The sequence below is a fragment of the Arachis duranensis genome, chromosome 9 (assembly GCF_000817695.3).
Source record: "Arachis duranensis cultivar V14167 chromosome 9, aradu.V14167.gnm2.J7QH, whole genome shotgun sequence".
In the NCBI taxonomy this organism is placed as follows: domain Eukaryota; kingdom Viridiplantae; phylum Streptophyta; class Magnoliopsida; order Fabales; family Fabaceae; genus Arachis; species Arachis duranensis.
Window position 1 is genome coordinate 7,826,377 of NC_029780.3, and position 13,750 is coordinate 7,840,126.

Consider the following 13,750-nt stretch of genomic DNA (forward strand, 5'->3'; position numbering starts at 1 on the left):
TTGTGTCAAATCGTATTTTAACAAAAAATAAAAAATTCTTTTCGAGACATGTTTGACACACCTAAATATCATTATGTGTTAACATGTTCAGTCTTATTTTTAACATGTATATTTAAAATAAATTTAAAAATAATATATATTATTATTTATTAAACAAAAATATTTTAAATATTTTATATAATTAAAATAAAATATTAAAAATAATTAAAATATTTTATATATATGCATGTATTCGTGTTTTATAAAATTTTAAAATTTATGTGTCGGTATATCTCGTGTCATGTTCTGTCTCGCATCCGTGTCAGACTGTCAATGCATCATAGATTAAGATATTAATTTTGAGGAAGAAGAAAAAAGGATAATAAAGAATAATGATAAATATAGATAAATTATATTTTTTGTTCATAATGTGTGATTTTTTTTAAATATCACTAATAATTTATTTCATTTAATTTTGTCTTTGATATTTTTTATTTATTTAATTTTGTCCGTAACTATTTTTATTTATGTCAAAAGTATTTTTAAAATATTTTTATTTTATTCCTAATATTTTATATAAAATTAACATTTAAGAACAATTTTGACACAAATAAAAAATATTAAAGTCAAAATTGAATACAACTAAACATTAGAAATATTTAAAAAAAAACATAAACGAACATTAAAGAACAAAAAGAATACTTACCGGATGAAAATTATGAACTCATCTATTATTTCTTTAGTGACATATGGATGAAACTAAAAATTTTGCTCTCTTTTGTGAAAATATTTAGTTTCAATACAATGTCTTATTTGTTTTGACTAGGTCAGAGCAGGCCATTCGAACTTTTGTGACTGCTATGTGCTAATGAATATCAATTAAAATTTTTGTTAATTTCTAATAATTAGTCCAGCTTTAAGTCTTTAACTAAATCGATTCACCATAATAAAGTTCATTATATCTATCACAAGCTATTTGTTTCTTTTCATACAAGAAAGTCAGAGACAATTATATAAGAACAAATCCTTTGTTGTTTTTATAAAATTGTCTCTGTGTTTCTTGAATCTAATTACTTTTGTCATTTTCTAATAATTTATGATAGATATTGTCAATCAATTTTAATTAAACAAATTACCGATTCAGAATTCAAATTCTATTTTTATATGCAACAATTCATTAATCAGCGATAAAATTTTTAAATAGAATTTAAACAAATTATTCATCACATCTTAATTTTTTTTATATATTTATGAAATATTCAAAATTTTTTATTTATTGTATTTATTTTGTTTAATTACTTAATATATATTATATCAGCTATGAACGTATTCTTGAATAATTATTTAAAAAAGATAAATGTATAAGATATATCATCAATTTTTCAACACAATTCTACTCATTCAAATTAAATATTTATAATAGTGATTTGATTTTTTAAATATCTCAATTAAATTCTTTAATTAGGTTGTTCATAAATAAAAGAGCAAGTTACCAAAATAATTTGTTTGAAAATTAATATTACTAGAATACAACTTTTAAACATTATATATGCAAATACAATTTTTATATTATTATAGAAACCGCGATAGGAGTATGATGGATTAAAGTTTGGACGTAAACTGTAGTAGAGGTACAGCGATATACATTGGATTAAGTAAAAGCAAAAACCACTATACCCCTCTAATGGTTTTTTCATGAATGGATAGTGAGGGGAGTCTTTAGCTTTTAGTCCATTGCTTTGGAAAAATTCAAAAAAGTAAAAAGCATGGTGTTAAGTTCACTGATAGAGAATTGGTGAGTGTTTTTGTCCAGCCAACAAATATGTTGTCAGAGTAAAATCAAGTATATTGCAAAAGGCAGGGTTGCGTGGGACCAAGTGGGCGAAAAAGTTGTTCTACAAGATTCTGATTGCGGTTGTGTCAACTAGTGTGAAGTATGAAACATTTGTGACAAGGTCGAACGATAACATAAAGGTTTTGTTTTATTGTCGACAAAGTTTTCCAGAAGTGAGAATACATGAGCTGTATGCCAAGCTGGAAGATGGCGTCGACAGTTTTGGGGGCATCAGCGCCGAATCCTCAGTCGACTATGGTAGGGAGTGCTTCTACCTCGATGCCTGTTGTTGCACTCGGTTGTTTGTTGGCTGATCCTCCATCTGTTGCAGTTGGGATAGCTAGGTCACCTTTACGATTCCAGGTATTTTAGGTGACGGTGAATCGAATCGGGTTGAAAATGCGATATGAGAAGATGATTCGGACGAAGAGCCTACTCACATCGTGGGGGACAGTGACAAGGATACTCTGAGGAACCCATCTACACATCAGGGGCCATCCAGTTTCAGGACACAGCAACATCCTCCATATTTTTCAACGCTGAACTTGAAAGCCCTCGGCCAGCAACCGTCCTTGTCATGAAGTTAGTCTATATTCAAGGTTGGTTCAGGCACATGCTGAACGCCACCGAGCTGTGGAAACACCCTATCTACTTGATCTCACTCAATCACGGCGAAGTATATAAGGCTAGTGATTGCCCGCCGTAACCGACTATGCTCCTTAGCTAGAATATCCGGATGAACAACGGCAAGCATGTCCAGCGCAGCATAAGGCTCCCACACAATCTGCAAATCACAGCAGAATCTACAATTAATACACTATATACTAAACATGACGGCGAACAAGTAATGTAACTTCAAAACAGACACAAACAACTTACATCTCGACCACCCAACAGATCTAATGCAAGGCGAAATTAGATAATTCTTGTCTCCTCTGATCGGATGTCGGTAAATAAGTGGCTCACCTGGACGATGACAATGTCATAAATAATCCAGGATCTCAATAGTTAATAACTAAAAATAAATAATGAAAGCCTAAGTGCGTTTATCGATACCTGGATGCCAATAGAAAAGAAAAGTGGTCAAATTCATGCGGCTTGAGAATAGGAAACCGCCAAAATATTCAAGATTGTAGTAGCTAGAGGGAACCTGCTAAGTTCGTGACATTTCTGTTGGCCACCCGACACATGCATCGATGTAGTCATGCCGACGCAGCCGAACCCCAACTATAAGTGCCCATCTCGTCAAGCCTCGCCATAGACAACAACTACCGTATATGTACCCAATTCGCACTCTTGTCACCAAACAATTGAGTAGATAGCAACATCATAATGTACGCACGTGCGTATAGGCGTACGGTATCCTCAGTCGCATCCGTCAGTAGCACCCTGAATCTCTCATGGAACCATGTGAAGTGGATTGTGAACTGCTTTATTTTATTCGGCGGTGGAAGCTCGCCAAATAACTCCTAAAACCACTCTCAAGCCGGTCTGCCATCATCTATCAACTTCTCAAAATCTGTGAGGCACCCAGATATAGCTTTTCCATCGACGGGCAACCCCAGCTGGTATGCCATATCTTGCAGCATGATGCTGCACTCTCCGAACGGCATATGAAACGTGTGCGTCTCAGGATGCCACCTCTCAATGAATGTGCTGACCAGGGACTCATCCAACCAAAACCAACGCGTGTTCAACCTAGGCAGGTGGTACAAACCAACCCTCTCCAAATAGGGTATGATCCTATCATACAAATGCATATTCTGTTGCCTCCAAACGCTGTAAATACACCTACTTGACTGCATCATATGAAAAAAATAACCACACTAAATGAAATTTCAATACTTACAAGTTTAAATCATAAATTATAGTCAAACACAAAAATTACAAGTGTCTTATTTATCCAATTTTAACTAAAATTTCATATATAGTTTACTTAACATTATTTTTCAAGTTAATTTTATTAAAATAGCGAAACAAAACTTATGAACTTTTTCATAAAATTTTGAAATATATCAAAATGTATTTTAGAACAAGTGAAAAATCTCCAACTTTTAAATTTATAAGTCCTATATTATAAAATCTAAAGTTTAAAATTTACCGTTTAAGACATAAATCTTAAATTTAAAATAATAATATACGAACTTTAGGTTCTATTTCTAAAATTTAAGTCTTTAAATCCTAAACTAATCTACAAAATTTCTAATTTTAAAATTTAAAATTTAAAATTTAAAATTTAAAATCTTAGTTTTTAATACGATATTTAAAAATTATCCCTACAAGTCTTAAACACTATATTTAAAATTAAAATCCTAAATCTCAATTATCGGAGAATAAACATTCTACTTAAACACTATATCCTTAATTTTAAATTTTAAATCTTAACTTTCAAACACTAAACTACAACTCTTAAATTCTTTATTCTAACTACTGCACTCTAATACTACATATTATGTTATATAAAATTTAATAACTAAAAGTAAACAAACTTTTTCATTGATGTCGTCGACAACGTGTGCAACGCCGTTGAGTCGGTACAAATGATCCTAGTACCTTAAGAATTCTAAATTCTCTCTAAATCTTATGCAACTTTTTCTCTCACTCCACAACTCTCTCTCTAAAACAAACAACTTCTCTCTCTAAACTTTTTGCTACTAATGCAAACTGAATAATCCGCAACTGAGTGCGACGTATTTATAATGAAGTATAAACCGTTATTGAGGTACCACGGTTTATGCAATTATGCACATTAACCATTCATAAAAAAATTACTAGAGAAGTATAACAATTTCTACTTTTACGCAATTCAACGTAAATTACTGTACTACTACTGCAGTTTACATTTAAATCCTAATCTACTATACTCCAATCGCAATTTCTATAATAATATAAAAATTATATTTCAGTAATATTAATTTTTAAAAAAATTATTTTAATAACTTGCCCTAAATAAAACCTTTAAATGGCTATATTTCTATTTTTTATATTGCAACTGATTCTACCCTTAAATGCAAAGCGAAAAATTAATTCAAATATTCGAAACAAAACATGTCATGTCATCATTATCTTTTTCATCTAATCCTATTTATTAATTTTTTTGTTGACTAATGATAAATAAAAGAAAAGAATCAAAAAGAAAAAAAGGGGGGACCAAATTACTTAGTTGGATTTATGTCTAAGTCAATAAGATGATTAAAGGTCATTTGTTCAAATGAATTTGGGTTGGACAAGTAATCAGTTTATTCGTCTATTTAAATATGTGTTAAAAATTTAAATTTTATTTTATACATGTAATAATTTATTAGTCAATAATAAACTCTTAAAATTCAGATCTACAACAAATTAATTTTTATTCTACAAAAAATTCATAAAAATATTCAAACTAACATCACAGTTAACTTTATCGAATCTACATTAAAAAAACTCAACAAAAATAAAGAGTTATCTAGCTAAAAGAGTATGTGTATATACACACATACATACATAAACAATTCATTTTTATTATATCTCAATTGCATTTTTTTAATTGATTCTTTTAATAAATAAAAAATTTATTTTTTTATTATATTTTTTTCCGTTGAAAAGATGCCTACTAGGAAAAATTATTCCAAAAATTGTTTCAAAATGCATCATGTTATTAAGTTTTTTACCTAACCTTTATACTAATGATTTATTTTCATTATATATGTTAATACTTCACTTAGATTGTTTCTTTCTTTCTATATATGTAAAAAGAAATGTGAAAAAGTTACATGAATAAAATAAACCACAATTTATATTACCCACATGTCCTTAACCAACTTTTTTTTATAGATTGTCCTTTTTTTTAAATGTAAATCGTGGGAGATGCATGAATATTACATTTTAATATAAAATCAAGAGAGCTCCCATAATTTAGTAGAAAAAATATGTATATACTAAAATCTACATGTGTCCTGCGATTTAAAAATGAGCATAATTGAAAATAAAAATATTGGAGTATTAATAATTTAACATATTTAAATTATAGTATCGAACTAAATGTTAGAAATAATTTAAAAAATTTTTTGAAAATAATAAAAGAAAAAATATACTTTATCTAAATATTTGTTTTACTTTGAATTAAAAGTTACTCATAAGTAATAACTATCTTATGACCTATTAAAATGCTCTAAATCCAATATATATGCCTCTTTTTTTCCCTCTTTGTTATATGCATGACAACAATATTTTAATTTAAAATTTCTAGTATACTATATCACATCACTTGGTCCATCACTGTTAGATTACTTCTAATAATTTAAGTATTTAACAAATTAAAGTATGATATTAACTAAAGTCAAAGTTAGGAATTTGTTGATTAAATCAAATTAAAGAGGTGGAAACTCCTGTACTGGGTTGAGTATTGGGAGAGGATTATTGGAAGTCACCATCAAACAAACTTCACAGAGGTAAACAAATTTAGATTTTATTTGAATTCTAGCCATCATCATTTCTGGAATCATGCTTTCTTTTTTATCCTTTAAGTTCCAAATAATAAACGTTTCACAAAAAAATACAAACACACTCTTGTTTTCTTGAAAGGAAAAAACTCCACAAATATAAAAAAAAATTTGTCACTATATAGTATATGCACATAAAAAGTTATTTCACATATTTTTTTAATAAAATAATTAGCTATTAGAATAATCATTATTAAACCTATCATATATAGCATAATAATCAATTTTTATAGAGAAAATTACATTTTCTTTTTTGAAAGATACTAAAATAATAGGGATGTGTGATGCGTGAGCATCTTTCATATTTTTTCCTAATGAATTTGCATTTAAATTGTTGAGTTTAATCAAGAATTAATTATCTTTTAGCCATTATGGATGTTACTTTGAGTCGTGTGCAATTCTGTTTATTTTAGGTAGCATTTGACTGGATTTGGTGGAGTTTCTGCAGAAAAAGAGAAGAAGACGAATAATGCTGTCAACCCTGACATCTCTTTACTCAAACATGAATATCTCAAGCTACAGAGGTCCAATGGACGTGATTCTAGTGCACTTGCCGGTTAGTTTGTGGTTGTAAAAATCCGCACCAAGTTTTTGGCGCCTTGCCGGGAATTGATTGTGATTGACAACTATTGGTTGTTTGATTTCTTAGATTAGGCGTTTTTGCTTTAATTTCATTTAACTTATTTTCTTAAAATAAAAAAAATATTTTGATTTCTTTTATTTAAATTTTTTTCTTTCGCTTAATTTCTGAAATTAAGTTTGGTGTCCCCTTAGTTGTTTTATTCTTCCTAGTTATTTTATTTATTGAGTTTAAATTTTATACTCATTTTTTGCTTATTAGTTATTTTATTTTCTTAATTATTCAGTTTATTTTCTTTATTTTATTTTTCTTTTATTTTTGTTTTTTTATATTTTATTTTATTTTTCTTTATATTCTTTTTTCTTTACTTGCCTATTTACCACATAGTGCATTTAATTCTGTTTGGTATTTTGTGATGAGGAAAAATAATGGAGAGAGATCATATGGGTTACTACTCACATCCAAGTAGTGATTCATATTATTGTGGATGGAGAAACTATCCGAAATTTGGTTGGCAAAGTCAAAACCAAAGAAACTTCAATGCTCCATGTTCCAACTATCAAGAACCACCATCTCCATATTCATACCAAGAACCACCACCTCTCTATCCATATCAAGAACCATTATTTTTCTACCCATATCAAGAGCCACTATCTCCCTATTCATACCAATAACCATCCTCTTTTTACTCTTATCAAGAGCCATCATCTCCTTCTTATTCATATCAAGAACCACTATCTCCTTATTCATATCAAGAGCCATCAGCTCTTGAGTTTCTCATGAAAGAATTCATACATGATATAAAGACGAGTGTAAAAAATATAGAGAAATATGTGCAGTTGATTATCAAGTCCCAGGAAGAGGAACAAGCAAATTTTTTTCCAAGAGATACAATGCAAGATCCTATGAAAAAAAGTGAGAAAATCAATCAAAGGAGTTCATACTCTAGTGAATTAGAGAACTCTCCACCCTCACAACTAGAAGAAGAGGAAGATGCAAAAACAAAGGAGGTTGTAAGGGATGAAAACAATTATGGAAATTTACACTCCAATGAAACAGAGAGTGGCATAGAGGGTGAGTTTATTGAACCACCAATTCAAGAAATTCTTGATAAAGGGTGCACTCTAACCATCACATAACACCCAAATTTTGAAATCAAAGAAGTGAAGGCAATCAAGGAAAGCACAACAAAAGAGATTGTGACCAAGAAACAAAAGACAATATCCATAAAAAAGAAAAGGTCAACAAAAAGCAATCCAACCTCTACCCCAACAAGTAAGGTGAATCAAGCTAATCACAATAAAAGAAAGCTTGTTAGGAGGATTTTATATCAAGGGGCACTAATCTTCACCTCTCCCCCCTTGGAGTCATTTCTTTTAACCAACTGGAAGAAGAGGAAGAAAATTCAACAATCAAGTGTCAAACTAGTGACATTAAAGAAGTGCTTGTTGGGAGGCAACCCAACTACTAGCATCCTTGGTTTTGCAGTTGCTTTGGTTTTGATTTTATAGTTATTTTGATTTTAGCATTATAGTTATTTTTGTTTTAATTTTAAATTACTTTATCTAATTTTTTTAGAATTTTTCTTGTTTTACATGTGTTTTGGTCATACTGAATGATTAGAACAGGAACAGGAGCAATTAAGAAGAATTTTTGACACCCTATTTTTAGATTTTCTTTGCTTGAGGACAAGCAAACTTTTAAGTTTGGTGTTGTCGCTTCGCTTTTGGCCTTTTCTGTTCAGCACCAAAGGGGGATGAATGTTCTTTATGGAGGAATGAGATGGCCACCAGCATAATTGAGGTGGTTGAGTTCCTTTCATTCTATTTCTCTTCCGTTCTTATTTTATTTGTTGTCTTCTATTTTCTGTTGCTTTGATTGCTTGCATGATCTTTAGTACTTTTAGTTCTTATATTTAGTTTTATTCTATCATTTGCTTTTAGTTAAAAAAAAATTGTCACATGTATTGCTTACTGAGCTTGAATTCAAAAGAAAAAGAAGTGATGTATTGCATGAGAAACTGAGTTTATATTTAAGAGTAATCTTATTTACTTAAATGTAGTGGTATTATTTGTGATTCTGAGTGCATGACATGAACAGTGCATATTTGAATTTGAATCAAAGAATGTTTATGTACAAGGAATAGGAATTTAGAGAACTATTATGAATTTTCTGTAATAAGTGAGAGTTTAATCCTTGAAACAAAAAAAAATAGTAAAAAAAAAATATAATAATAAAAGCAAGGTCCAAGGTTTTGAGCATCAATGACTAGGGAGGTCAGACATGATTAAAAGCTCAAAGAGTTGTTTCCCTGGTCATATGCTTGTGGTGTAATTGTGTCAAGTAATCCTTGAGACAGAACACTAAGAGTCGAGATCAAATGCATTTAATAGAGTATGCTAAAGTCTTTGAGCACCACTGTCTGGGAGTAACTGAAAGAAAAAAACCAGAACATAAAGAGAGTTCCTCAGTTAAGTGCTTGTGGTGTTTTTGTATCAAGTGAAGCTTGAGACAAAATATTTAAAGTCACAGCTAGGCTCAAGATGAAAAGCACCAAAAAGAAATTTGTTGTGTTCAAGGATTAAACTGAAATATAAAAGACTAGAGAATTCATAATATTATTCGGATTCTAATTCCGAATGACCGTAACATTCTTCTGATTCAAAAGATAGTGAGATGCCAAACCTATTCAGGATTGCAGTTGTAAATCCTACTTCAAGAAGAGACATGAGTTTAATTGAACTTTCACTCTCATGCAAATTCACATCCTAAGCTTATATTAGTTTTGGTTGCTTGAGGATAAGCAACAATTCAAGTTTGGTGTTGTGATGCGTGAGCATATTTCCTATCTTTTCCTAGTGAATTTGTATTTAAATCGTTGAGTTTAATCAAGAATTAATTATCTTTTAGCCACTATAGATGTTACTTTAAGTCGTGTGTAATTTTGTTTATTTTAGGTAGCATTCGACTGGATTCGATGGAGTTTCTGCAGAGAAAGAGAAGAAGACGAATGATGCTGTCAACCATGACATCTCTTCACTCAAACCTAAATATCTCAAGCTACAGAGATCCAATGGACGTGATTTCAGTGGCGTTGGAAAGCTAACTTCTAGAGTTTTCTAAAGATATATAATAGTCTATACTTCTTCTCCATCAATGCTGCCAGGGCTCCGCCTAACTTAAGATTTCTCAAGTTAGGCGCAAGAAACAATAATAACACGCAACATGTGCTCTCCTTCAAGTAAGGCGCACTCCCATCTCAAGTAAGGTGCATTGCCTCCTCTTCAGTTCAAGTTAGGCGCCTTATATGGTGAACAGCATGAAGTTAGTCGTGGATCATAATGAAGCCAAGTGGTCCCCACATTACAAGGCGCGAATTAGTTAATTAATTCTGATTTAAATTTAAATTTTATTTTAAAATAGAAAAATATATTATTTTAATTTTAGAAAATATATTTTAAATTAATTAGGATTAGATATAAAAAGAAGAAACTTTTCTTCTGGGGAGTATTCCATCAGATTCGAAATTTACAGTTTAGCATAATCCTGGTTTTCACTCTTTTCCATGAGCAACTAAACCTCCACTATTAAGATTAGGAGCTCTGTCTATTGTATGGATTGGTTCTGTTCCTTGTTTTTTCTATTTTAATTCATGTACTGATTTATATTTCAAGAATTGTTTTCGTTCTTTATTTTATGAAATTGGGTGGAACGGAAGTATGACCTTTTTAATTGAGTTCTTGTATAACTTGGAAAAGCTCTTTACTTGAACAATAGTTTGAAAACATATTCTCCTAAATTCTAATTATCTGGATCTAACGAGATACGTGACATATAATCCTCTTATTTTTGGATAATTAAGATTTTTGTGGCATAATAACTAGAATTAAACTTCACCCTCTAATTGGAATTAATTGACCAAGAAATGGCGGTTAATGAATTTTAGAGAAGACTAAAAATATCTAAAGAATTAGGGTTTAGTCATATACAGTTTGCCAGGAATTAAATCTTACATGATTAAAATACATTAATAAGAAAAGTCAATTTGAAAAATAGATAATTATGAAACATTAACTGCTTTTTCCATATTTTATTCCCTTCTTATTTATTGCCTGTCTTCTGATATTCTGAATTTCGTGTTTAATGCTTTTTGAATTCTCAAACACCATTTTTTGTCTGTCTAATTAAGTAAATCACTTAACCATCGTTGCTCAGTCCATCAATCCTCGTGAGATTGACCCTCATTCACTTGAGGTACTACTTGGTACGACCCGGTGCACTTGCCGGTTGGTTTGTGGTTGTAAAAATCCGCACCAGTGTGCATGGGTCGGGTGAAACTGGGTTTGATGTGACCCAGATCCGGCCCAAAATATATACCGGGCCTATTTATTAGACTCAAATCCGCCCTTAGATCTGATGAAACCTATACACTTTCGGACTACGATTATACCGGATAAAAATTGGGTGAAAACCGGCCGTTAACATTACATTACCTTAATACCTATTTATAAGCTAGCATGTGAAAATATCCAAATTTCCAAGACTCCAACCATTATTTGACATGATAAAATTCACTTAGAAAAATATAACAAGAACCAACTCTTCTCTAAAATTAAAGTATAACCATAATCAATACTAATATTGTCCAATAACACCAAATATTTAAATCAATACAAATAATACAATATTATGCATTTTAAACAAAAAACATTACCTTATAGTCTTATAATAATTAATAACTCAAAATATTAAAATTTACAATACTTGAATTCCACATAAGAATAGCCATCATCCATTACTAATAACACAAAATATTAATTGTGTATGATGACCGAACCATCGGACCGAATTCGGGTGACTTGAGCTATACCCCAGACCCGATAATGATTAATTTAATAACAATTTATAGTATACACAATATTTTAGTAATACTTAATAGATTCAAAAAAACATAAATGGATGGAATAAATTATTTAAATTTTATTTATGTTATTCATCAATAAATAAATAGCAAAGTCATTTTAGATTAAATATATAATAAACTATTATTGATGGAATACATTTTTATAATATAAAAATAAAAACATCATCATTTGACACTAACTCTACTTCTTCCCTTTCAACTTTTCACTTAAAAAAAAGGTTACTTTTTTCTCTTCTTTTTATTTTTCTTTCATTCAAATATATCTTTAAAAATAAAAAAACCTTTTGACTTTATTTTTTTCCCCTTCCCAATCCTTCTTTCTTCTCCATTTCCTTCTTCTCATACGTACAAAACCTTAACTAGTGAATCTTTCGGAGACTACTTTATTATCATAATTTTATAGTCTTCCAATATTTTTTGATAAATAACTCCACTCAAACCTATAATTAATAATGGGGGAGTATAGAAAGTATGAATTTCATTATTTTAAAGTGAATGTCTCTGGAGAAACCAGTAATCAGAGAGAATTGTCAACACGTTCTTTACTTTAACTTATATAATAATATTTTACAACTTTTCTTTTTTTGTCTTATATATTTTTCCTTTTTAAAATAAGCTGCCATATTTTAGATTCTTCCACTATTTTTTATTTTATAATTAATTTTTTTCTCATATAAATCATGTAAAAAGATCTTTTTATCTATCAATTATATTTGGATAAAATAAAATAAAAATATTTTTTGTTTATTTATTAGATGAAAATATCTTTTTCTAAAAAAAAATCTTTTAAAAAATATAAATTATACCTTTTTTAAAAAAATATTTTTTATTTTTTTAGTACTTTTATTTTTACTATTAAAAATTTATTAAATACACTGAAAAATAATTTTTTTAATTAATTTAATGACGTCCAAACAAATACTTATTTTATTTGTATATATATTATTTTAAAATGTTATAAACGTAGATATCAAATTAAAAGAATGATAACTTGAATTTATAGCAAGCAATTCACAATGCAGTCAAAGCTATGTTACCAAAACATCCCTCCCAGAACCAATAAAATAAAATAAAATGTGGCGAAAACATGGGAATGGTCAAATGAGGTGTGCTGCAAGTTATATGCATGTTTTGGTGGCATGTATATGGATTGTGGAAGATTCCTCACAAATTATAATAATTTGCATCATATTTTTCTTGCACATAAAGATAATAATAAATGCCGGCGGCTCAGGTTCAACTAACAAAAATACTACTATATTCATGAACATCCTTTATGCCTGTAAAGAAATTAAAAATAAAAAATATATATACTTACATGAGTAACTTAAGATGGATAAATGTTATATATGAATTATTTTTGTGTATATATTTTATTTTATATAAATAAAATAAAACGAAAATAAAAAATTTATTTTTATATAATACAAAAGATATACATCACTACTACTTAGTAATATATCCAACAGAAATAATACAATATATGAGGATAAAAAAAATCTCCATAAATATAAAAAATAATCATAACGTATTTATATATTTTTGTAAAATTGTGATTATTTTTAAAGAATAGAATATTATTTATCTTTTTAAAATTATTTGATCAAAAATTAAATTTTTTAGGAACTAAAATAATAGTTTACTCTAATTTTGTGCTTCTAATCAAAACTTTTTGAGAGGCATGTTTATGACATAGTATCAAGATTTAATATTTCAATTTTTAGTTAAAAATTAAATTTTAACACATAGTTGAATGTGCTTTAATTTGCATCTATACTTTAAGTCTTAAAAATATTCTTGCATAAAATGACATGTTAATTGTTAAGTATAAAACATTAAATTATGAAGGAGGAATATTAATTCTTTTTTTTTTAACGGTTCCACTAATTATGTCATATCCTAAACATTTGCTGAACATGTGCACGCACATAATCAAACAAGTCAAACAAAAT